This window comes from Rhinolophus sinicus, linkage group LG05, assembly GCF_036562045.2.
Source record: "Rhinolophus sinicus isolate RSC01 linkage group LG05, ASM3656204v1, whole genome shotgun sequence".
NCBI classification, from domain to species: Eukaryota; Metazoa; Chordata; class Mammalia; order Chiroptera; family Rhinolophidae; genus Rhinolophus; species Rhinolophus sinicus.
In genome coordinates, this window is record NC_133755.1 from 78852337 (window position 1) to 78877420 (window position 25084).

The 25084-nt window shown below is 44.6% G+C and overlaps 1 long non-coding RNA gene across 3 annotated transcripts; it reads left to right on the plus strand.

The window, feature by feature from the left end:
- Positions 1 to 11205: 11205 nt before the first annotated feature.
- LOC109437860 (uncharacterized) lies at positions 11206 to 14582 on the plus strand. Of its 3 annotated transcripts, XR_012496503.1 has the most exons (4): positions 11212 to 11597; positions 12556 to 12638; positions 13552 to 13803; positions 14003 to 14582. It is a non-coding gene; the product is annotated as an uncharacterized LOC109437860 (long non-coding RNA). The 3 variants fall into 3 exon arrangements; XR_012496501.1 differs by having other exon boundaries at positions 11206 to 11597; positions 13552 to 14582; XR_012496502.1 differs by lacking the exon at positions 12556 to 12638 and having other exon boundaries at positions 11206 to 11597; positions 13552 to 14582.
- The last annotated feature ends 10502 nt before the right edge of the window (positions 14583 to 25084 follow it).

Consider the following 25084-nt stretch of genomic DNA (forward strand, 5'->3'; position numbering starts at 1 on the left):
AGACCTCATGGAAGGAACACTTTTCATCTAGGGCTCTGCATCAGAACGTGATGCCAGGCACGGTGACAGGTTTGATCCCCTGTTACCGAACTACTCTGGCTTTCCTTGATTGACAGAGTCGTGGAGCAGGCGGCCCCGCCCCTGCAGAAAAGAAGACCCTGGAGGCCTGCATTCCCTGACAGTAGCACAGGATAAAACCCACGGTAAACACCACTGCCGCCGTGGGCCTAAGCAGAAGCGAAGACCGCAAAGGGGGAGAGAATGAGGGAGGAAAAGGGTCCTGGCTTCCAGCCCGTGTGGATTCTCTTGAGACGAAAAGAGGAAAACACTTTGCCACCAAAAAAAAAAAAAAGCTCGGGACCCCCTGCAGTCTGCCCCCTGCCCCGTAACTCCCTGTCACTGGGAAGCAGTGCTCCCGGGGTCCTGTTCCTTCACTTTCTCACATCCTCTTTTAGCAAATGTGCTTTTCTAAAAAATTAAATTTATTGAGGTGACTTTGGTTAATAACATTACATAAGTTTCAGTATATAATTCTATAATACATCATCTGTGTATTGAATTGTATGCTCGCCACCCAAAGTCTAGTCTCCTTATACCACCATATATTTACACTTTATTTAAGTTTCTGTATTTCAACTCTCCTTGACAAATGAAAGATTTGAGCTCTATTTGAGAAATTTGGAAAATCAGCAGCAGGTAGGGAGGAACTGGTTTGGTCAGACAGATCCAAAACTCCAAAATGTATGTGTGGGGACAGAGCCAGGAGTTCAGTTTCCAGGCTCTCGGCCTCATGTGGAAAGGTGCTGGCTCAGGTAGTAAATGGCCATCAACTGTGATTGGATGGCCATCAGCTGTGGCTAGTTGGCCGTCAGCTGTAACCAGTGAGCCATTGGCCACTAATATAACTGCCGTGGCTACACTGGCAGAAAATGGGAGCTAGCAAGAAGATGGTGGCTGAGCTGGAAAGCGCGGATTGCAGTTAGCACAGCGGATTGCAGCTAGCAAGTGAGGTTGGTTGGCAGAGAGAAGTGGACGGCAGGTTGCAGATCGTGTGGCTCCTGCCTCCTGTGTCTCCAACCCAGCCGCCAGGGAGAATATAGTGGTATGACTCCCCTATCTATGGCTCCGTGGGTGTTCCTTTTTGGCCTCACCATGTCCTGCGTTCTTGTGTGGGGAGTGGGAGCAGAGACCCCGCAGGCCGCCCCGCATGACAGTATGCCATGTGGGCTGCATTTATTCATAAGAATAAATACCCTGTCCCCATGCCCTGTGGGTGAGATGGTGGGAGGGGGAGAGGATTCATCTCTTCTTTCTACTTTTGCCAACTCAGTGCTGCTGTCACCACAACCAGACCATACCCACAACCCATGCCTCCTCCTACCCCAACCACCCAGAATCTTCCCTGCCTCCTACCTCGCCACCTCAGCCCCAGATCTGACCCACGAACCATCTCATCTAAATCATATACCAAGCCATGACCTGAATTTAATCTAATATGACTCAGGTCCTGCCTCATTTGTTTACCAGAGCCCCAGGCATAACTGCATGAGAGGAGACACGTGAAAACATGGAGTCAGAATACCAGAGTTGCTGAAATACCAACACAGGGGCAAGTGAGGTGGAGAAAGAGCCAGGTTTACTATTCCATGAAAAGAGACCAGAGCTGCAAAGGGCAGAATCAAAGGCTGGGTGGGCAGACCTTCTAAGGATACGGCTTAGCCCTGAATAGTCCATATTGTAGTGCAAGAAGCTTCCTGTGGAATATGTTTTATTAGAATTAAATCTAGAATACCAGATTATCCTTAACTCAAACAAATCTAACCACATTATATGGGGAGACATGTCATTTGAATGGGAAGGATAGTTACGGAAAATATTAAGCAAAGCAGATGGTGACAGATCATCAATGATCCACATTAAAAGAGATTATTTGGGAGGAGGAACAAGCCAAAGTATTTCCACTAAGGACCCAGTGACCAGCCTTGAAGACTTAGAAACGAGAGAAAACTATACCACTGATAACCTGGGAACCACTGAAAATTATGACACTACAGACCCGGGGACTTCTGAGGACTATTTCACCACAGAACTGGGGCCACCGAGGACTACACCACTGCAGACGTGAGATCCACAGAAAATTACACCACTAAATATCCAGACATCTCTCCCAGACGGAGCAGATTCAGTAACCTCAGTGAAACCCTCTGCCTCCTGACATTCTCATTTCCCTGGCGGCCACTGCGGTCACTGTTGCACTCTTTGTTGGACTTGGCTTCTTTGTGGCAAGTATTTGGCCCAGGAATGTGATGAACATTATGAGAATGAGACCACCTGACGAAGATGAGGTGGACATGGCTAGTTGACGTGTGAGAAATCGTCCTGCGGGGGGGAACCTAAATAGAGCTTTGCAAAGACACACAGAAAGACAGAGCTAGAGAGAAAGGAAAGGAGCAAATATAAAAAATGAGGACAGAACTGAGAGAGAGGAGGTGTAAGAGACAGAGAAAGAAGAGGAAGAGAGTATGAGGAAAAGCAGACAGAAAGAGGGACAGAAAAACACAAGTATAGTAAGACATGGTGAGAGCCAGAGCATGGCATAAACCACGGTAAAGATAAAAATACAAACACTGGATTTTTCATAAGAAGACAAGGAATTGGGGGCAAGAGAAGAGAAGGAAATGGAATATTCTGGATGGTTTACTCACGTCAGAAATGATACTATTTTGTGTTAATGATGACCCACTCTGGAATTTTGCAAAATATTTTCAAAAACCAGGATTGGGTAGATTTTTACAAGCATAGCTACTCTATACTAGAGAGACAACTAGTAACAGCTCCCAAAGGGGAGCTCTGGGTGTTTTCCTGTCTCTCAGGGACCCATTGTTTCTATAAGAGGTGATAAAAAGACTCCGAGCCAGCCCTGTGGCTTCCTCTTGCTAACTTTTGGTCTAAAACCCAAGCCTTCAACTTTTGGCCTCTGCCTGATGGGGAAGGGCTGGTCCTTCTTGGTCACCCTGGCCTAAGGATTAAACTCATGTTGGAATCTTAGCAAGTGGCAGCTTACATGGTTAGCCAGCTCATGCACCTCATTAAAACCTCGTTAATTCTTGTCAGTCATCGATGCCATTATACACTGAACTTTGCCCCGAGAGGGGCAACCCTCGGCTTGGGATCAGTTTGCAGTGTGAGTAAGCCAAGAGTAATGCATTATGTAGGTGAGGTGCTCATGTTTAATTCCACCAAAGTCACAACATGAAACTAGAGCATTCTGAAGAATGGCTGACAAGAGGAAAAAGGCCAGGAAAGCCTCCATGTGTATTTGACACACACAGGAGTCATGTTCAGTTTTCGCCAGTAGAGGGAGGATCTTCCTGACTTCATTGTAATCACAAGTGGATCTCTGATCACGTGGATCATGACTGAAAAGTCAGACCCTCTTGCCCCAGGTTGGTGGACACTTTCCTCCCCACCAAACCAGCCTCCAAACCACCAAACCAGCCTCCTACTGGCTCTGAACCATCACCAGCAAGGGCACCTTCTTAACATCTTGTAGAGACTAAAAACAAGAGATGGTTCAAAAGGCTCATGGAAGAAAGAAGAAGTCTCTGTTCCCAAACTTGCTAAATTTTTAACTTTTAAGTAATTAACCAAAAAATCTTATAAAATAAGAATTATCTATATTTCCATCCCTCCGCCCAATTCCATTTGTCAAAATATTTTTATCTTCCATTCAACGTTTTTAGAGATGATTATGTGTCTCTAGTGGTAATTATCAGGATCCGAAGAAAATGGTGACATTGGAAGGAGTGGGGGAGATGAGCTGGATAGATCTAGATAAATCATAAATCACCAGGCTTAAGAGAGGAACCAAGTTTTAAAACCAAACGACTTTCTTCCTTCCTAGAAAAATTGTTTCCTGCATCCATTGAATCCATCCACAAGAGGCATTTATCATCCCCATGCCATGGGTGGAGGTGCACCATGAAGAGGATCCCAGTGACTACACTTGGTTCTAGAACAAATCAGACCCCTGTCGGCCTCTGCAGGACCATGAAGTGTAATGTGGTCCTCAGGCCTCCTCTCTCCTCCCGCCGTCTAGAGCCCTGGGATCACCGGAAGGGGAGGGTAGCTGGGCCTGGGAACAAGTATGTCAGGGACACTCAGAAGGATGCCTGTATGCTCTGAGTATCTCCTAATTCTGTCAGGAAAATTCCTTTCACCTATACACCAGGTTGAGTCATGAAAACTATTTGTGGTAGATACACACAATCCATATATAAGAGATATTTAAGTCTGATCTAAGAAATAAAGCAAATGTTTATCTGTTTAGGTCACACATCTAAATCCATTCATTTAACAAAATAATTATTAAGTGCCTAGCGTGGGCCAAACACTCTATGCCTTTCCTTCTGTCTGTCCATCTTAGTCTGTCTACCTGGAAGATGCAGGTGCCACACTCAACTCCTCCCAACACCCAGGCCGAAGGATCATGTCTACAGATGTAGCTAACTGGTCATTCAACAAGTACCTGTTGGGCGCCTACTGTGGAGACAGACCACCAGAGTGAGCACCAACTGAGTCTCATCTCAATCATGGTGTAAAACGAGGGACATGAAGTCCTGCTCTGACCTCTGCCCAGGAGAACATCTCTGCCTCTATGAGTTACACAAGGAGGAATTTCTTTCATGGAAAGGGCTATAAATGATGTTTAGGATGGCTACGACCACAGACAAAGCCAGAGTATTACATATGACAGCTCCATGAGCAGTTCAGGAGAGAAAGCAAAGAGTAAAGCTACTGGAAGATAGGGGCGGCCGGATGGCTCAGTTGGTTAGAGCACAAGCTCTTAACAATAAGGTTGCCGGTTCAAGTCCCACGTGGTCCAGTGACCTGCGCGCTCCACAATTAGATCAAAAACAATGACTTGACTTGGAGGTGAGCTGCACCCCCCACAACTAGATTGAAAAAACAGCGACTTGACATCCTGGAAAAACACACTGTCCCCCAATATTCCCCAATTAAAAAAAAAGATATTGGAAGGTAGTTGGTTATTGGTTGCCGTCCCACCACCATCATCAGCATCGCCATCATTTGATAATGGAATTACAGTGTTGTGGTGCAGAATCAGAAACACAGAATAACAAATGAAAACACTAGAATCCAGTCTAAGGCTGGGTTTCCAAAATTTACATGGAGCCTATTGTTATCCAAGTATTGTGACTACAAGTTGAATAGACTCAAATTACTCCCACAGACACAGAGAACAAGACGATGGTTGCCAAAAGGGAAGGAAGTGGGAATAACAAAAAACTCTTTTTTATGTTTGTTTTAAAAGGGAAGGGAGTGGGAATAACAAAAAACTCTTTTATTTGTTTGTTTTAGAGCACTAATACTTTTGGTATTTTATGTTAAAAAAAAAAAAGGACTCCAAGTGCTTACCAGATAGTGCTCAAGACAGAGATGTAGACTAACTTTTATGATAAAACCAGTGCAGAGGGGCACCTGGAAGATGTAAAGACTCAGATTCATCACCAGTTATTTGGGTACCCTTAACGTCTCAAGAGCCTTAACTTCTCAGAACCTCTTTTCTAATCTTTAAAATGAGAGACTAGATTAAATAATATTATTATTAATTCCATTAATACTTATTTAATACATAATTATTTATTATTTATTTTTGAGAAATACTACTTTCTCAAAATTAAGTGATAAACTCTTCTAAAGGAAAAAAAGATTTTCTGAGAACTCCCAGTATTGGCTTAAATTATTATTATATTACCTCAACATGTATAAACCAGAAAATGAAGTATAAACTCCTTATGGCTATAGCTGTGCCGTTCTAATAGTTAGAAATGACAGCAGTAATTTTATGTGATGCATTACATTCTTTCGCTGAGGAATTCTTCGCTCCCAGCACCAATATGGTGCTAAATCCTACAGCATAGGTAAGCAGATCGCCTTTGGCACATGATGTCCCCATTCTTTCATGGGTTTTCCCTGTACAAAGTATCCCAAGACCTTCAGTCTCTCAGTGAACTGTGAGATTATCTGGCAGTCACTTAAGGCAAAGACACCAGTTAAGTTTTAAGACAGGCCTTGTTCTACTCTTGTTAGCCTGTAACAGTTGTACAGACTAACCGTTCCCATTAGCTTGATGTTGGTTTTATATTGACCATCAGTTAGATCCAGAAAATGTTTATGTTATGGGGATTTTAAAGATTAGCAGCTAAAGAAAACACACGTGGCAAAAACAGCTAGTTGCTATCCAAAATCCATTCCCCTCTTCTTTCACACTTGGAGAACCCAAGTTTTGTGTGGGATGGTAATGAGCCCAGCTGAAAGATCCCCAGTTTTCCAGTGTCCCTTGCAGCCAGCCGAGGTGATGAGATATAGTTCTGGCCAAGGAGATAGAGGCAGAAGCCTCTGGGGTGGTGTCCCTTCTGAAACGAAAAGGCAGAGGCTCACCAGGGAAAGCCCTTCACCCCTTCACCCGTCACTCTTCTTCCTGCAACGTAGGTGTGAGACCTGGAGGTGCAGCAAACCAGGTTAAGACCAGGAGGACACGCGGGAAGGGGACGGCCATCACTCTGAGAGTGGAGCAAGGAAAGAAATCACCTGGGTCCCCAGTGGCATTACTGTGCCCCAGCAGCTGCTCCATGACCTTTTGTATAAGAGACAAGCAGTGTGCTGCAGCTCAGTTAGGCGGCCTTCTGTAATTCCAGCCTCATAGGATTCTAACTGATATGACATGTTTTTAAAATACCATGTGGACATGATGGACTACCAAAAATACACCCACAACTCCGTTTGGAGAACACTATAGTAGGTCCTTTCTAGTGCTAAGAGTTTAAGAACATGTGACTTACACATAGTGGGGAATGGAAGAATACTAACAAAATGACCTCCCATGGAGGCAACAGACGGCAAAGGAAGAGTTTGTGATTCGAGATACTGTATAAGCAAGAATATCAGTTTATTGCAGGAAAGAAGAGTGACAGAAAAGAGTCTCTTGGTTAACATAGAGTCAAAAAAAAGCCAGGTCATGGGGTGATAGGTAGCTCAGTTGGTCAAAGCGCAAGCTCTGGGCAACAGAGCTGCTGGTTCGATTCCCACCTGGGCCAGCGAGCTGCGCTCTCCGCAACTAGAATGAGATCAATGAGCTGTCGCTCAGCTACCTGGTGGCCAGATGGCTCAGTTGGTTGGAGTGCGTCCTCTCAACCACAAGTTTGCTGGTTCCACTCCCACAAGGGATGGTGGGCTGCGCCCCCTGCAACTAACAACAGCAACTGGAACTGGAGCTGAGCTGCGCCCTCCACAACTAAGATTGAAAGGACAACAACTTGACTTGGAAAAAAGTCCTGGAAGTACGCACTGTTCCCCAATAAAGTCCTGTTCCCCTTCCCCAATAAAATCTTTAAAAAAAGAAAAAAAAACAAAAAACAAAAAAAACGCCAGGTCAGTCTCTATAAAACTCTCACCCTGCAGATCAGGCTGGGGTTGGAGGCGGGGCATTCACTGAAGGGCGTTGGCAAGCAGAGGAATTCCAGAATCACCTTGGCCTTCAGGGGGCAGCACCTTTGCAGTCTCAGCATATACTAGGTTTGCACAATAGCAATAGGTATAGCTAGAGCTGCAAGTTCTAGCTGAAGAAGTCTGTGCAGTGGAGGTTCTGCACTTCAAGGATAACTCTGAGCAGTTGCTGAGACCATGAGATCTCTGTAAGTAGTAGCATAGCTTATATGGCTCTCAGCCTAGAAACTTGAGCATGCAGGAGATATCAAACCTCTTTATTTTCTTGTAATTAAAATAATTTCTGCTCTTGACAGACTAGAGGGAAATTCAATCTCAAGTCCTTTTTTTGCTGTTCTCCAAAGATCTCAGGGTTGTACGTAGGATAGAAGCATAAGAGACACTCTTACAGTCAACAGGTCTGTACTAATTACCCCAAGATACCCATATCCCTTTCCATCAGCAGTTCTGCCAAAAGCACGGGGCTATGCTGAGTCAGCCTCCCTCATCTCACCATGTAGTCTCCTTCCCCAGAATGTGGCCACCTCTGCAGGGCACTGCTGGGAAGGAGGTCATGGTTCCTGCCTCTGAGGACCCAGAGAGAGATGCATGGCCGTCTGGTGCCTGGACTGTATTGAGGGTAGAAAAGGACAAGGCGAAGATGCTGTAAAAACATCCAGAAGAAAAAAATGAAGCCTTAAATAATAAAGGAAATATCTCTCTATTCCTGAGACCTTGAGCTGGAAGATTTGGTAGTTGGCTGTCAAGCCGTATTGTACTCATGCTCATTCTGACACTTGTAATCTGTTACACGTACCTATGCATGCCATCTCCTCTTTAGTCCTGTATACAGCTCACGCCATTGTGTAAGTTCAGCCCCACTCAGCTAATCCTCCTTTTTTCTATATAAAGTCCAGTGTTGAAAGGACTTCTTCAGGTAATTCAGGTATTGTTAAAGAGTGGTATGAAATCCAGGTGACCCCAGTTGGCATATGCTGTTACTATGCTGCCCAGATTGAGGAGACTGGGCAAGCACACCCCTTACAGAATTGTGCCTGAACAGGATTTACGCCTGTTTGGGCATGTCACCCTCACAAGAATGTCTGTGAAGGACATGCTGGCCAAGTCCCCCGTCTTCACAAATGAGAAGTTATCCAGCAATAGTGATTCAACATTCTTCCCACAGAGGTGTTGTTCGATATGTTAGTAAGCACACAGTTATTTTTCTAATCTAGTCATGACCTTTCCTGTGATTTATCCAAAACTGCTCTTTATTCCCTATATACCATCATGTTTATTTCCTATATGGAGCTGATCACAAGCTGAAGGTATCTTGATTTATGTTTTAATTTATTTGTTCATTGTCTGTCTCCTTCCACTAGGATGTGAGTTTCTTGAGTGTAGGGGTCTTGAGGGTGATACATGAAACAAAGTAGGCATGCAATAATCATGGTGCTTCACCGAGGCACGTTTCCCCCACTGTGTTATAGTTTAAATGGAGTCTGAAATGGAGATGTGTCTTTCCACTGATGTCATAGGCATATCATTGTTTAGTTGGCTACACTTTTTCTTTCTTAGGGACATAAGCAATGGTGCATCTTTTTTTTTTTTTTTTTTTTTAAGATTTTATTGGGGAAGGGGAACAGGTCTTTATTGGGGAACAGTGTGTACTTCCAGGACTTTTTTCCAAGTCAAGTTGTCCTTTCAATCTTAGTTGTAGAGGGTGCAGCTCAGCTCCAGGTCCAGTTGCCATTGTTAGTTGCAGCGGGCTCAGCCCACCATCCCTTGTGGGAGTCGAACCAACAACTTTGTGGTTAAGAGGATGTGCTCCAACCAACTGAGCCATCCAGGAGCTCAGCAGCAGCTCCGCCCAAGGTACCGTGTTCTATCTTAGTTCAGCGGGCGGATCCCATCATCCCTTGCGGAGTGGAGGAGTCGAACAGGCAACCTTGGGGTTGAGAGCCCACAGGCCTATGTGGGATTCGAACTGGCAGCCTTTGGCATTAGGAGCACAGAGCTCCAACCGCCTGAGCCACCAGGCCAGCCTGCAATGGTGCATCTTGAACTCAGTGTCACCTTAAATTTGGTGGAAAACATATTTTGGAATAAATGAATGAATGCATGCTTTCTTTCAGTGCTATTCCTTCAGTTTTGGTCTTGTTAGGAGACACAAAGATATGAAAATTCCTTTAATGAGTGTCTAATATGTTCTGGGAATTCTTTTGAGAATGAGGATGACAGACTAACAGAAGTGAATGACATCATCCTTGTCCTTGAGGACAAGAAAACCAAGGATTACAGAGTGATGTGCTAAGTGCTCTAATGGAGCTATGTGTTGGGGGGGAGCCTAAAGGAGAGGACTCTCTCAGCTGCACAGACCCAGGAAAGCTTCCCAAGGGAGGGGTAATTGACCTGGGATTTCTGACATATTTATGGACACTCTGTGCTCCTTGCATGTATGTGGCGTCTTTGGATCACCACATGCACTCTGTGAGCTAGAAAAGCATCCCATCTTAGGAATGCAAAGGCTGAAGCTCAGAAAAGTTAAATTAGTTGCCCAAATCACATGACTGGTAAATAGCAGAGTGGAGCAGGAGGAGGTGGTGGTACACTCAGGTCTTCTGGCTCCAAAAGCATTCGCTTTTTACCTCGTGAGAGCTGAATCTTAAGTGATGAACAACTGCTCAGCTCTCTCCTCACAAAGCCCCTTCACAGGTATGAAAACCTTCATTTTTCAGTCTCCTCTTCTCTATGCTTGTGATGACAGGCCCTTGGATCTTGCCTTTAATCTGTTTGGGGTTTCAGGCCAAGCAAGAGAAACCAGACACAGTCCCCATTCCAGGGGGGCCCCAGTCTGAAAACGATGTGCGGGCACACAGACACAAATCAAACCACCTTCGTGTGTACAATGGATGGTAGGAAATGCATCGCCATTTTTGACATTTATGGCATATATTTGCCTTGACAGGTGCTTTCTGTTTTCTAAAATATTTGCAGCATCTCAGGCTCCACCCTCAAAAGAATTTGAAGACTGGGCACAGGCAGAATCAGTCTATTTTTAGCTCAGGACCCCACCCAGAGTTCTGGAGGCAGCAGCGCTGAATCAAGGCTGCTTCGAGGTATTTGTGATTTTCTCCACCCAGGAGTGTCTTTCAGCTTCTATGCTCCACACCAGGGAGAGGTGGCGTGTGATGACTCGCTTAACCATCCACTGGGTCTTTCCTAACCCCACATATGCCATATGCTGTGTGTGGCCCTGAGGACGCAGTGGAAAGCGCCATACACAGCTTCTGCCTCGGGTGTGCCTGGCGGAAGCTAATGGACATGGCTGTCATGTATTTGTAAGAGCTGTGAAATGCCGCGACGTTCTGCACCCTCCTCAGGAGCCTTAAAGAAATTCCCGGAGCTTTCAGCAGTGACATTTACCATCAGCAATGTAACCATACAGGGCAGCAAGCCAGGTGAGCGGCAGGTGCCGCACTGAGCCAAGGCATCTCCCCTGACACTGAGACCACAGACCCACTCTTTCTCCTTTTAGTTAGTATTCACTGCTTGTGTTTACTGCTGGCGGCTAATACCGTTTGTGAATGGAGCTGAGGTCTAATGCTGTGCTGTGTACGGGATCACAGAGCCTGCAAATATTTTTTAAAAGCAGAACTTATTAGTAAAGTCAAATAAATACTATAAATGTCACACTTAATCAAAATTAGCCATTAGAAAAATTGGGTTATGGTAAAATTGTTAAATTGACATGGAGGAAGATTAATTAGAAGATTGTGGGGACAGAGCCCCAGAAAGTAGTTTACAGGCTCTCGGCCTCACGTGGAAGGGTGCTGGCTCGGATGGTGAATGGCCGTCGGCTGTGGCCGGTTAGCCGATTGGCCGCTGGTATAACTGCTGCGGCTACGAAGGATTGCTGAGGATTGCCAAGGAGCCGAGCAGAGCTGAGCAGAGCCGAAGAGAGCGGAAGAGGAGAGCCGAGAGAGAGGAACAGAGGAGAGAGTGGAGGAGAGTCGGTCGGTCGGTTGGCGGAAAAGCGGGCGGCAGGTCGGCGTCCGGTGGGCCCAGCCTCCAGTGAGACCGTGGTGGTATGGCTCCCCTACCTATGGCTCCGTGGGTGTTCCTTTTTGGCCTCACCATATCCTGCGTTCTTGTGTGGGGAGCGGGAGCAGAGACCCCGCAGGCCGCCGCCCCGCCTGAAAGATGGCGCGGCGAGAAGGCCTCCGTGCGCGACAAATGGCGCAGCGAGCACGGTCTCCCGCATGACAAAGATATATTCGGCATGTGAAAAAAGATAATAGGGGGAATGTAATGACGTCAAAAACGTCAAAGCAACTATGGAAACAGTATCCATGGCAACAAATGGCCCAGACAAAAGAAAGGCTTCCGGACTGCCTTTATCTTCCTGATGAAATGTCTTGATGCGCCCTCTAGTGACAATGGCTGTGCAGCGACTCTCTGAGAGAGAAGCCTGCCTTGGAAATCGGTGGTCTACTTGTGAGTGCCTCAAGGGAAGTTGGCTTGCGTTACATCTCACAATGTCATACCCCAGCTCCCTTTTCTGGCACTTGCTAGGCACTGAGGCACAGCGTAAGTTCAGAAACAGTTACCATTTTCCATTGAATCTATGACTCCATTTGCTGGAAAACATACCATTATTTCGCACACCACTAAGAAAGGAAAACACAATCAATTATATTATGACATGCCATTAATTGTAAGATGTTAAATGAAAGAAGTTAAGTGTTCAAATTATTATGTCTTGTAATCTATAAAACATGCTAAGTGACTTTGGTGCTCCACTTAGCATTTTGGGAGCTTTGTTTCCTCACTGGTTAACAGCCACACTGTTCATTGATTCATCTATTTATTCATTCTACACACTATTAAGTGCCAGTGCTGGGACAGGCATTGACGTCAGTACTGAGAAGACTGGTGAGAAGGTATCCTGCCTTTGTGGGGCTTTTCTCCTAGTAACTGTAGGATTTCTGATGATCTTTGCCACACTAACATTCTGTGAGTCAGTAATTTTTGATCCTGGATAAGTTACAGAGAGAAAACAGACACCAGAAAAGAACACACATACCAGAAAAGAAGTCAGAAAACCTGTTCTGCGCCTCACAGAGTGTGTAAGCTCTCCCAAGCTTAGTTTATCCGTTTATTAAGTGGGTGATATTATTGTCTGTCCTGCCTAGATCACTGTTAAATCAAGAAATAGCTATGTTTTTCTCATTGCACAGTCCTTCAAACTGTATGTAGCGACAGTAGAAATGGCAAAGCTGCTGTGGAAACAGTGTCCATGGCAACCAATGGTCCAGTCTTTCTGTCTTGCCCCTGAATCAAGAAAGTTGCAGGGTTTTTCTTGTCACCTTCAGATGTTAAGCTGTATTGTTCTGTGTATGTAAATGTGTAATCAGACTAATATCAAATCTTTTTCCTACCATGTTTCCTCGAAAATTAGACCTAGCCAGAAAATCAGCTTTAATGCGTCTTTTGGAGCAAAAATTAATATAAGATCGGGTCTTATTTTACTATAATAAGACCCGGTCTTATATTATATAATATAATATAATATAATATATAATATAAGATAAGATAAGATATATATAATACAATATAATGTAATATAATATAATATATTATATAATATAATATAATATAAGACCGGGTCTTATGTTAATTTTTGCTCCAAAAGACACATCAGAGCTGACTGTCTGGCCAGGCCTTATTTTCGGGGAAACACGGTATTGTCCAGTATAGAGCTTCTTACTCCCAATGGGCAGCCTGCAGTGGGCGGTGTCTGACCCTTGCCTGGTAAACATAGCTGTGGGAGACACTGGTTATCTGCCTGGGGGTGGGGGTGTAGGAGAGGAGGCGGGGCTGGGGACCTGGTTCCCAGAATTTTTCAGGGCAAAGGCTATGTAATTGTCTCAGTGGGCTAGGTGTGGGCCCTACTAGAAAACCAGCCAGTGTGGGGCCGAGCTAATCCTGTTTGACATGGCCACTTACCGATGTGAACTGAAGTCTCTGCTGCATTCCCAGGGGCTGTGGGAGAAATGAATGATGGAAGGAATGCCTCGTTTGTCTGCAACAAGGAACTGCATTTGAGTGTCTCCAGCAATGGCTGTGGGAGAACGAGGGGTCTCTAAAGAATCCACAGAAACTCATAAGAAGAATCAGCTTTAAGCACCTGCCAGCCCCAGAGCGTGAGAAACCCTCTTATCATCATGCCAGGCAACAATGCTCCTGCGCGTCACTGTCTCTGACCCTTCCCCATCCTGCCAACTTTGGAGGGTGAGAAACCATCATTAGCAAGAGAAGAGTAGGGGGAGAGACATAAAGTAGAGAAAAGAGGAACCATGTCCCCATTTCCCCATCTTCTCACCTCGGAAAACACTAACTGGAGAAGATTTAACTTTGCAGTTAGACTTCAAATTTCTGAGCTGACATTGTATGTGGTAATGTAAAATGACCATAGCCTTTTATCACCTAGGAGAGATCAGCAAAGCTTTAACGCTGAGCAAGTGAAGGAGACAGTGGGAGAATGAAAGAAACAGAGTTGGTGTGTGATCTCATCCTTCAAGTCGTGCTGCTCCACACACCAGGGGTGAGTGTGTGTGTGTGTGTGAGACTAATCACACAGCCAGCCTTGGGAGCTTAGAATCAGGACCCCACATAGGAATATATGCAGGCCTGGCTGCCCCTTCAGGCTGTAGCCTGACCTGGCCTGATGCGGTTGGTGGCAGATTGGACTGTGGATGTTCAACAAAGTCTATCATTCAAAACTAAATAACTTATTCTTGAGGAATGTATGGTCCAAGACAAACACGATTGCTAATTTCCTTACTAAAGGTCATACTTCTGTGCTGTCCAGCACGGTAGCCATTAGCCACATGTAGCAATGAGTGCTGAAATGGGACTAGACCAAATTCAGATGGGCTCTCAAGGGTACAATACACACCAGATTTCAAAGACTCAGTACCAAAAAAATCACAAGTAATTGTTATATTCATTACACTTTGAAATTATATTATTTTGGATGCTGGTTAAATAAAATATACTATTAAAATTCATTTTACCTACTGCCTTTTATCTTTTTAGTGTGACTACTAGAAAACTAAGTTACATATAAGTTACATTATATTTCTATTGGTAAGCACGGTCATGGGCTTAGGCACGGAGGTCACAGGTCATAGGGGGACGGGATGCTTCTGTAGAGAGAGGCTCAAACCCATTTTGAATCATCGTAAGGAAGGCAGATCCTGGGAGGTGGCCCGAATCTGGATTGAGGGAAGAAACACCGTCCCCTCTTTGAACCAGAAGAGGGATAGAGTTTGGGGCTGGTGTTTTGGATTGAGAAAGCACACTCAAGGATACCCCAATTGTGGGGAGGGAAACTGGCCCTTGAAACTGAGAGCGGGCTGGAGGCAAGGCAGAGAAGCATCCAGTAGGAGACCCAGGACAGGGAAGGGCTTGGGCCTGCGAAACCTAAGCATTTCTGTAATTCTCATCCTTTATCCCTAACTCTTTAGCAAAGTCTGACTAAACGTGAGCCCAGGGGCAATGGCAGGAGTTGAGAGGGCGTCTATGCCCACTTGCGGCCCTCACGCTCACCATGGCCTCCTCCCCAGCAGGTCTTGAGAGCAGCCTGGATCCAGCTGCTGCAGGATGGGGCTGTTCTCCCTCAGAGGCAGTGACCTCATTTCTGGGGATCTGTCCAACTCTCAGTTGTGGAAACCACTTTATGAATAAAAAATGTTCATTACAATTTATTATCATAACAAAATATTGGGAGCAGCATAAACACTCAACAAAATATTGGGAGCAGCATAAGCACTCAACAGGAAAAGCTATAAAGTATGGCCTATGTACTTCATATACTATTGTGGAGCCACTTAAGTGACAGTTATTAAAACTGTGTATTAATAAGGAAAACAATAGTGTCATAACAAGCTTTTAAAAAGAGATAAAGGAATTATACATGCAATTGGTGACAATAACGTACACCCCCCAAAAAAAAAAAACAAACCAAAACCTAACATAAAGACCAGAAAATATACTTTTAAAAATTAGAACTATAATTGTATTATTAGTCAGGGTTCTCCAAACAGAACCAATCAGAGATCTATCTATCTATCTACCTACCTATCTATCTATCTATCAATAGCATATATATATATATATATATATATATATATATATATAGAGAGAGAGAGAGAGAGAGAGAGAGAGAGAGAGAGAAAGAGAAAGAGAGATTTAAGGCATTGGCTCATGCAGTTAGGGAGGCTGGCAAGTCCAAAATTTGCAGGGTGGGCTGGAGACACAGGGAAGAGTTGATGTTGCAGTTCAAACCTGAGAACTGTGTGGAGGCAGAATTCCCTCTTCTTCCAGGGAGGTCAGTCTTTTCCTATTAGGGACTTCAAATAATTGGATGAGGCCCACCCACAGTATGGAAGGTAATCTGTCTTGCTCAAAGTCCACTGATTTAAGTGTTAATCTCATCTAGAAAATACCTCTACAGAAACATCTAGAATAATGTTTGACCAAATATCTGGGTACCATGGCCAAGACAAGTTGATACATAAAATTAACTATCACAGTAAGCTAGGGTTTAATGCTCTCTAACTTACTTTCTACATACTTTTTTATGTCTTTTACAATAAATATGATAAAACAATTTACATCTATGATGTAAAAGGCCTGTGAACACACTTGAAACAAGCTTCCTTGGAAAGGCCCAGAGTCTCAGGCACTGGGCACTTTCCCGACCCCCAGTGCTCTTTGCACAGCTTCCTGGCCCTTTGTGCCTCTGGCTTCTGGATGAGCTCCTCTTCTGCGGTATCTCAGTTGCTTGGGATTCTAAGGAACTTTAGAGGCCGCTTACTCCAAACACCCATTAAAAGCAATAATTTTTTCTGTTCCATCCTGTATAATGGTTGTCCAGTCCCTGCCTGAAGACCTGTGGTGACAGACGGTGAAAACGGAGGGCAAAGAAAGAAAATCTTTAGGAACCTGGAAGCCTGGTTGCTCAAAGAGGAAAACAATTCTGGGAGTCTGGGAAAGAGAGAGGGAATCTGGATATCAGAAAACTGTAAAACTGGGAAAGCTTTTGTAGTGTGAGAGTTTCTGATGAGACAAACGGTGCAAACAAGGCCTGACTAAGCTGGTGCTGCTGATGGGAGGAAACTGGCAGATGTTATAGAAAGACAGCCTTCATGAATGTTAGACAGCTACATGCCTGAACTTTCTAGAAGCATCTGCAAATAACTGAAATGATTTTTTGTGATGACCCAGTTACCTTGCTCAATCAGCTAATCTAGGCTTATCCAAAGAAAAGAACAACTAATCTCACTGTTCCCCAGCTGTCTGTATTTTTTCTCTCCCTTCTCTCTTCTCTCTTTTATTAATCCTGTTTTAGCCATCAGAGTTACCTGGCTCTTCTCCTCTGTGTCCACTACTTTTTCTGCTACCACTGACTTACTACACACTCCTTCCTCTGATCCTTACTTCTGAACTTTGCTTCCCTTCCAGCCTCACGCCTAACCATCATCAGTCACCATTGCCTGTTGGTCACCATCGTCACCAGCACCTTCATTACCATCATCACTACCATTTAGGGCCAGTGACAGCAAAAAGTACACGTAATCCTTACAATTTTCTCAAGTACTGTGATTCGCCTTTGAGGAAATGAGGTACAGGATGGGCAAACAGTTTGTCAGAGTAACACATTTAGTAAGTTACAAAACCAAGATTTAAACCTAAGCTTGCTTGATCCCAAAGCCCAGACACCTATCCACTCCACTACACGGCTTTCAAAATTCTCTTTCTGCTACCAGCCACTTCTTTATATTTCTGTTTCTTAGTGTGAACTCCTAATACAAAGAATCTTGTTGGTTCAGCTCAACTTTCGGCAGTGCCACATCAGTGGTCACTGGCCAGCTATTGACTGGCTACCTGCGAATCAGGCGCCCATCTCTGGACCATTCAGTGGTGACCGGAGGATGCAGGAGTATGCGGTTCACAGCACGATGGCTGTCGGGGCCTGTGCTGTCTGCAAAGGTGTGTGTGGAGCAGGCATTGTGAAGGGCATGGCCAGGTCGTGTGCACCTGTCTGACTTCCCCTAAGAGTTTGTTGAAGAGGAAAACCTTTTTTTTTCAGCCTTTTAATTGTTTTTATTACTCAAAAAACTTTATTTTTTTATTTAGCTTTCTGACTCTGTTGTGCTTCAACAGTTTCACGATTTTCTGCTTCTCAGCAAGGAAAGCACGCTTGATCCTGTCACAGACGCATTAATACACATGGATCTCCTGACATGGGTTTTCGTTTTGCACAATCTCATTAGAACTTTAGGTCTCACAGCATGAACTCTGAAAAGTCGGTCTGGGCACACACACTATATGCAGATTTTGATGTTTTCCCAAGCTTCTTGGTATAAAGTTAAACAATTCTAGTACCAGGCGTTCAGGACAGCCTAGTTTTGTTAGAGGCTGTACTGCAGCACAGCCTCAGACGTACGCTGGACCATTCTGAATGCCTATAGACACCATTCCCGGAAGCTGAAGAGGACAACGTCTAATGTACATTTATTTATACTTCATCTCTTTCCACAGGTTATTTGGAATGGCTTAAAACAAAAGTACATATAATGAAATAATAAGTATACACGAAAAATTTAAAAGCATACAAACCAAGGCAAAAGAGACTAGAAATATTCTAAAGTTTAGGTATGATAATATTGAGGTACTTGAGAAAGTTGTGTTTTGAGCTTTTGGCAACCAGAGGAAAAAGAGAATCATAAGCAGCCTATCATCCATATGAGCAACAGAAAGCAAACAGAACTTTTTCTGGCAGTAAAGTCTAAAATAAATTTCTCATATGATGTCTTTAATAAGGGACACTTGGTAATATAAAACTAAAAGTCCTTAGCAAACTTTCTGTAGTAAATACAGTAATCGATTTCTTGTGCTTGTTCACTCACTATAGCAAACCTATACAAAGACAAAGGCAGAGCATTAAACCAAAACTCAGTGGAAGAGAGTCCAGGAAGGGTGAAAAAAAAAAAAAGTATGAAGGTAGAGATATCTGTGACCCAGGGACAGAATTTAGAGAACTCAGAGGCAAGAGCATTGCATGTCCCTTATATAATCGTCTGTAATATCTTTTATCTCCCTGGGCTCTTGAAAGAAGCCATATGCTAAAAATCCTAGTTGGGGAATTTTGGATGTATATTTTCTGTTGCTAACTGAGATTATTACCTTCTCTTAAGAACTCAGTTGGGCAGGCCACAGGACTACACTGCCCCAAGGAAACCGAGGCCCTCAGCCTGTGCTCCCCCCCGAATGGAAGCTGACACAGCCTCTGCACAAGGCTCGCTTGGCAGGAGCCCATGTAGAGACAGACCCCAGAGCCAGGTGGTCCCTCAGAAAACTGTTTTGGGGTTGCTCTGACACATGGGCCAGCAGTGAACCAGCCACATCATAAAACACTACTACAGCAAGACAGACCAGGTCACGAACCTCAGGTTATATGCAGCAGAGCTAAAATCGTGATTTTGAACAAAATAAATCAAAGCAGGTACTACCAGTCACCTGCTACAGACAAAGAAAAAACTCAGAAATTAATCAATGAATCCTCTGACAATAGCAACAGATTTCCCAAGGAACCCTGCGAAGTTCCCATATACTTTCTTGCATATACCAAATTAATTGTTGAAAATGTCTGCCAAGACAATTATTTTAATTTATATAATAAATTGTAATAGATAAATATACTTACCTTATTTAGTTATCAGGACCACTCATGTCAAAATCATTCCTGGTTAATCATGAGCCATATCAACAGCCTGCTTATGTTCTGTCACAGTCCCACGCACCTATTCAAGTTTTGAATTATTGAGATAGTGGTTTAAAATGAAATCAGACAGCTTTTAATATAGGAAATGATTCATTCCTTGTGAGGGTGTGGTGAGACAATATGGGGAGGGGTACAATCTCTTTGGAAGTGCTCAGATAATACACACCAACAGGTTATTGATGAGACAAGTAAAGAGTTAACAGGAGCGAGCTTGTGGGCTAACAGGAACAAGCTTAAACATTAACCGCTTGGCTCTAACTCCCCTGGCTAGCTGATAAGCATCTTACATCCATCACAGATGGGAACAGAACGGTTCCCAATTGCAACAGCAACCCCCTGCAAGCTATTATAACATCCATCACAGATGGGAATGGACAATTCCCAGGAGAAGACAATTGTAATGGCAGCACCCCCTGCAGACTGACAAGCACCCTACATCTTGCATGGAAAAATACGAAACCCCAGCACTCCTTCTCATCAGTGCAGCTGTCTCCATCAGACTCTACCCTGGCAAACTTCTGCCAGTATATCTCTTACCCCTCTGTCTCCGCTGCTTTCCCTCTCAGACTGCCCTGGCAAAACTTCTGCCAGTTCCAAACAGAAATCTCTCCCTCTCTTTTTGACTTTCAATAAATCTTTTCTTACTCTTGTAGAGTCTCATACATTCTTTTACATTCTGTGAATGAATAGGGGTTAATTCTACACTAAGACAGTTATAGGTACCAAGCATCCTTTATGCACAGGATGTCCATGCAGCATTACTCACAGTAGTGAAACAGCTCACAAGGCCAACAAAAGAGTTCATTGAGTGCTATTGTATTAGGCAGAAAATTTAAATTATTGTATGAAGAATATTTAAGGTAAGACATTGTTTGTAACATAAAGTTAAGTAGAAGGAGCATATGCTAATTGAACAAAAATAGAAGGGAAAATACCAGGATGCTAGCAATGTTTATGTCTATGGATTGGGGTTAGTGATTATTTTTATTTTCTTATACTATGCATATTTTCTCCCTTAACATTCCAAACTCCATAAGTGCTATTTGTTTTGTTTTTAAGAAAAATATAAGTTACTCAGCAAATGAGGCTCTTTCGTAGTTCTAAAGATTGCTGTCAGATTCGCCCAAATACTCTTTCTGCAGTCCTTGCTTTTAGCAGCAATACAAAAACAGATATTTTATAAGTACCAATAGCAAGGAATGTAAATTGCCCTATTTATTTTGGCTCTGCTTTACTTCCCATCATTAGTTAGAGACCAACAAAGAAAATGAAAACTGTAAGCTTTCGTTTTTCCCAGAAGATCTCTCCAGAGGATGACATCTCTTGGAGTTCTTGGCTGTCTCATTTACATAGAAAAGGATCTTCTTGGAAATGCATTGAGTTATACACTGAAGCAGGGGCCCAAGCAGGGCCATCTGGGGGAAGGGTGGCCAGGGAAAATGGAAGGGAAATAAAAAGAAAGGTATGGCATTTATTTCTATGTGGCGTCAGTTGATCCACACTAAGGGCCAGAGTCCACCACACTACAAACTCAACTGGGTATTCTGGCTTAATATGGCTGACTGGACACACACATTTTTTTCTGCTCCCATGAGAAGTCCCACCAAGTGTGGAAAAGATTTGTTAAAAAGAGAACTGCCATCAACTGAAATAAACACATCTTTAGTTGTAGGAGGTGGGGAGGGAAGAACCTACAAGAAAGACAAAAAAACAGGAAATGGTATTATCTAAATAAATAGATAAATGAATAAATCAGGATCTGAAGAAACGTCTTAGCAAATAAGAGAAAATTAAAGGTACGCTCACTGTGGGAGAAAACCAGAAGCAGGCTGATTTCACAAAGCAGAACCCCAGAAATCCTAAGGAATGAAGACACTGAGGCCCTCTGAACTTGGGAGTGCAAGAGGGCTGGGAACAGAATTGAAGTCTGTATAGGAAGCCATTAGAGCCCCAGATCCCCTAACTCGCCCACAATGCAGAGTGACCCCTATATTCCATGATAATGGGCAGTTTACTTGCTGGAGAGTTGAACCATGCAGGAGAGGGCTGGGAAACTATAATGAAAGTAGGAGAATTAAGTAAAAGTCTGCATACAAAACGGCAAGGCCTCCTGGTCTTCTTCCAGTCAGTTTTGAGTACTCCGGCCGCGAGACGCCCTCAGAAGAAGAATCTTGAACTCTCGTCTTGGGAGATGACCAGACCAAGAACAAGCCTACAAACACCAGCCGTGGGGGTTGTGCTTATTGTCACCTGGCTTCACACCCACCCTCTATTCTCTCCCTTCCATCTGGCTCCATCCTAGGCCCACAGGGAGACTTCAGGGCTGGAGGAGGAAGGGACTTGTTCCTTCTGAGGTGCTTCCCAGTCCTGTCAGCGTCACCATGGCGGTAACGGCAGATTCCAGCGGCAGCCATCGGTCCCACGCTTCAGTTCTCCCACACTGTTAGCACAGCCTCCCCTCGCCACCTCAGAGACACCAACGCCCTGCCAGGTCCTCAGAGGTCTGGCTTCCAGCTCAGAGGGACCCTTTCTCCAAAAGTCTACTCCTTAATAATCCCAACCTCCTCCCTTGTTCCCCCAGCCTGAGGAGGGGTAGCTGCTTCCTGTACTTTCTGCCTCTGTGGTCCTGTTACCGGAGAGTGAGCTCTTTTCGGCCTGGTGTCTAGGTTCTTGGCATCTTGAGCAAAGAATTGAAAGAGACACAAAAACAAAGTGGTGAAAGAGCCGTTTATTAGAAGAGATAGTATACTTCAAAGAAATAGAAGCAGACCCAAGCAGTAGAGAGAGGCTCAAGGGCCCAAGGTGGCATTATTAAGAAAAAAGTTCACTCCAAAGAGTTTGGAGCGGGCTGAGCAAAAGAAGAGGCTCAAAAGTCTCAAAGGCCCAAAGGGCCAAGGGCCTGGGCTCAAAAAAAAAAGGTCTGACTGGCGAAAACTTGTAGTTTTATCCTTTTTTCTCTAGAATGGGCTGTTCCTTTCCGGCCGTGGGACGACTTGATTGACACCTGTGATTGACAAGAGGCTATTACCTCATCTTTTTAGACTGAAAAGGGGAAGTTTTGGGCCAAGAGTGGAGGGCTTTTGGGCAGTGATGCAGAGACTCAATGCCTGTCTCTAACTGCCTGCCTTGTTTTCCCCTTGAGAGATGTTGTGGGGACAGAGCCAGGAGTGCAGTTTCCAGGCTCTCGGCCTCACATAGAAAGGTGCTCACTCAGGTAGTAAATGGCCATCAACTGTGATTGGATGGCCATCAGCTGTGGCTAGTTGGCCATCAACTGTAACCAGTGAGCCATTGGCCACTAATATAACTGCTGTGGCTACGCTGGCAGCAAATGGGGGCTAGCAAGAAGATGGTGGCTGGCAAGCGCGGATTGCAGTTAGGACAGCGGGTTGAGGACAGTGTGGCTCCTGCTTCCTGTGTCTCCAACCCAGCCCTCAGCGAGACTATAGTGGTATGATTCCCCTACCTATGACTCCATGGGTGTTCCTTTTTGGCCTCACCATGTCCTGCGTTCGTATGTGGGGAGCGGGAGCTGAGACCCCGCATGACGCCCCGCATGACACATGGCGCAGGGAGCAGGGTCTCCCGCACGACAGACGTGATCCCCATAAAATCTCTATAAGAAGTTGAGGGACAGGAGGTCTTTTCTTCTGTATCTGCTTCCTACTGGGCAGGGGCATAGAGCTGTCTCTACCTATTGGGGGATTCACAGAACTCTTGCCCTATCTGATCTTAGATGAGAGGAAGGGGTCTCAAGATCTGCCTGGAAGAGCGTGCTGGCTTCTTTGGTTGCGGCTGGCAATCTTGCTGGGGTATCCTCTGTATCCCCAAGGTCCCTAAATGAGGAAAAATAGCTTTTAATTAATAAATCCATTAGCTCTACAGAGCCTGTGGCCATTCAACCAGTCATTTAGGTGGCATCGATTGTCCAGGAGCCCAGCCCAGAATGGGTTGGAAAGAACATTAGGCTTCAGTGATTACAATCAACAAGTAGACTGGCCTGGGGGAATGTTAAACCTATTTGGTCTCTGGGATGGAGTTATACAAGAGTTAGGTCCGGAATAGCTTGGGAAATGTTGGGAAGTCACAGGCTTTTAAGTAGTTACCTGAAGCAGGGGTGAGAGACATCCTGCGACTCGGGCTAGGAACAATCTCTAGTCTAGAATTCAGAAACTGATTAGAAGAGTAATCAAAGCCAGGGGCTAGGGAGCTAAGAAAACGGGACTTAAAATTTCTATAGTGAGGGAGGCTTAAGCCATTTGTAGTGAGGGAGCTCTCCCATATCGGTATCTCACTGCCCCTTTTTGCCTTTTAAGATCTCAATGCGTGGATAACAATTCTTTACATAAAATGATCGGTTTAAACAGATGGAGCTTTTTCTTTCACCTGAGTGGACCCTGAATGCAGGGGTCTCTGGAGGAACAGTGCAGCCCATTGCACCACAGCGAAACCCACTGGATGCACCCACCCACACACATGGAGTGCCAAACAGCTTGTAATGTAAGTCAAGGATTGCTGTATCAGTCAAGGTCCAACCAGAAGACAGAAGCCAAGCCCCAACTGGAGCAGCGAGAGATTACTATAGAGGGACTGGCCATAAGGAGGAGTAACTAACATAAAGAAGTGAAGAGAACCTACAGGTAGCCAAGGGCTGAGGGAGAGCTCAAGGGAGGGCATCCCCACTTCCGCGCTGCATCCGGGCCTCACTGGACAGGGTGCGGTTGAGCACACCGCATGGCAGATTATTTCACTGGGATGCTTGGGCCAAGCCTGTCCACAGTCCTGGGCAGGCAGGAAGCACTCCTCTGGGGTGAGCTGAAGGCACCCAGGGAGTCTGGCGTGTGGTCACTGCATGCGAGGCCTGGAGCATACATTGTCCAGTCAGGACCAGCTCCCTGGGGAACTGCATGGTCTCAGCACGTGGCTGAGGCAGAGCCCAGTGGGCGAATGCCGGGGACGGTCTGCACAGCAGGAGCCACAGAATCAAAAACCGCAGCTCTTCCAAAGCAGAAAAAGTCCCTTTCTCCTGTGATGTCCCTCCAGCGCCCTCTACTGACACAGCCTAAGTTGGTGCTGGCTGCAAAGGAGAAATGCTTACAGCTCCGTTGTCACAGCTCAGATAAGAGGGTGGATTTTCAGTTGAGAGGCAATACATTGATAACCAGCCATCACCATCTGATGAAAGCTACTAACATGAAAGATGGGAATTGGAAACACAAGAATTAAGAAACCTAAAAAAAATAGAGACAATGCAAAGAACCAAATAATAAAACCCACTGCAACAAATACCAATATCTTCATAAAAATAAGAGGATATTGTCTCCATAAAAAAAGAATAAGAGGCTATGAAAATGAACATTTAGACTAAAAAGAAGCATTTTTAATTTACAGTGTTTCAAAACAGAAAATTTCCTTATAAGTGTTACAATTTAAAGTTGATGAACTCTCTTAAAAAAACAAACAAACAAACAAACAAACAAACAAACAAAACAGCTGGGGCACCGAGATGGCTCAGTTGGTTAGAACGCCTGCTCTGAACAACAAAGTTGCCAGTTCATTTCCCGTATGGGATGGTGGGCTGTGTCCCTGCAACTAAGATTAAGATTGAAAACGGCTACTGGACTTGGAGCTGAGCTGCGCCCTCCACAACTAGACTAAAGAACAATGACTTGACTTGGAGCTGATGGGTCCTGGAAAAAACACACTGTTACCCCCACCCCC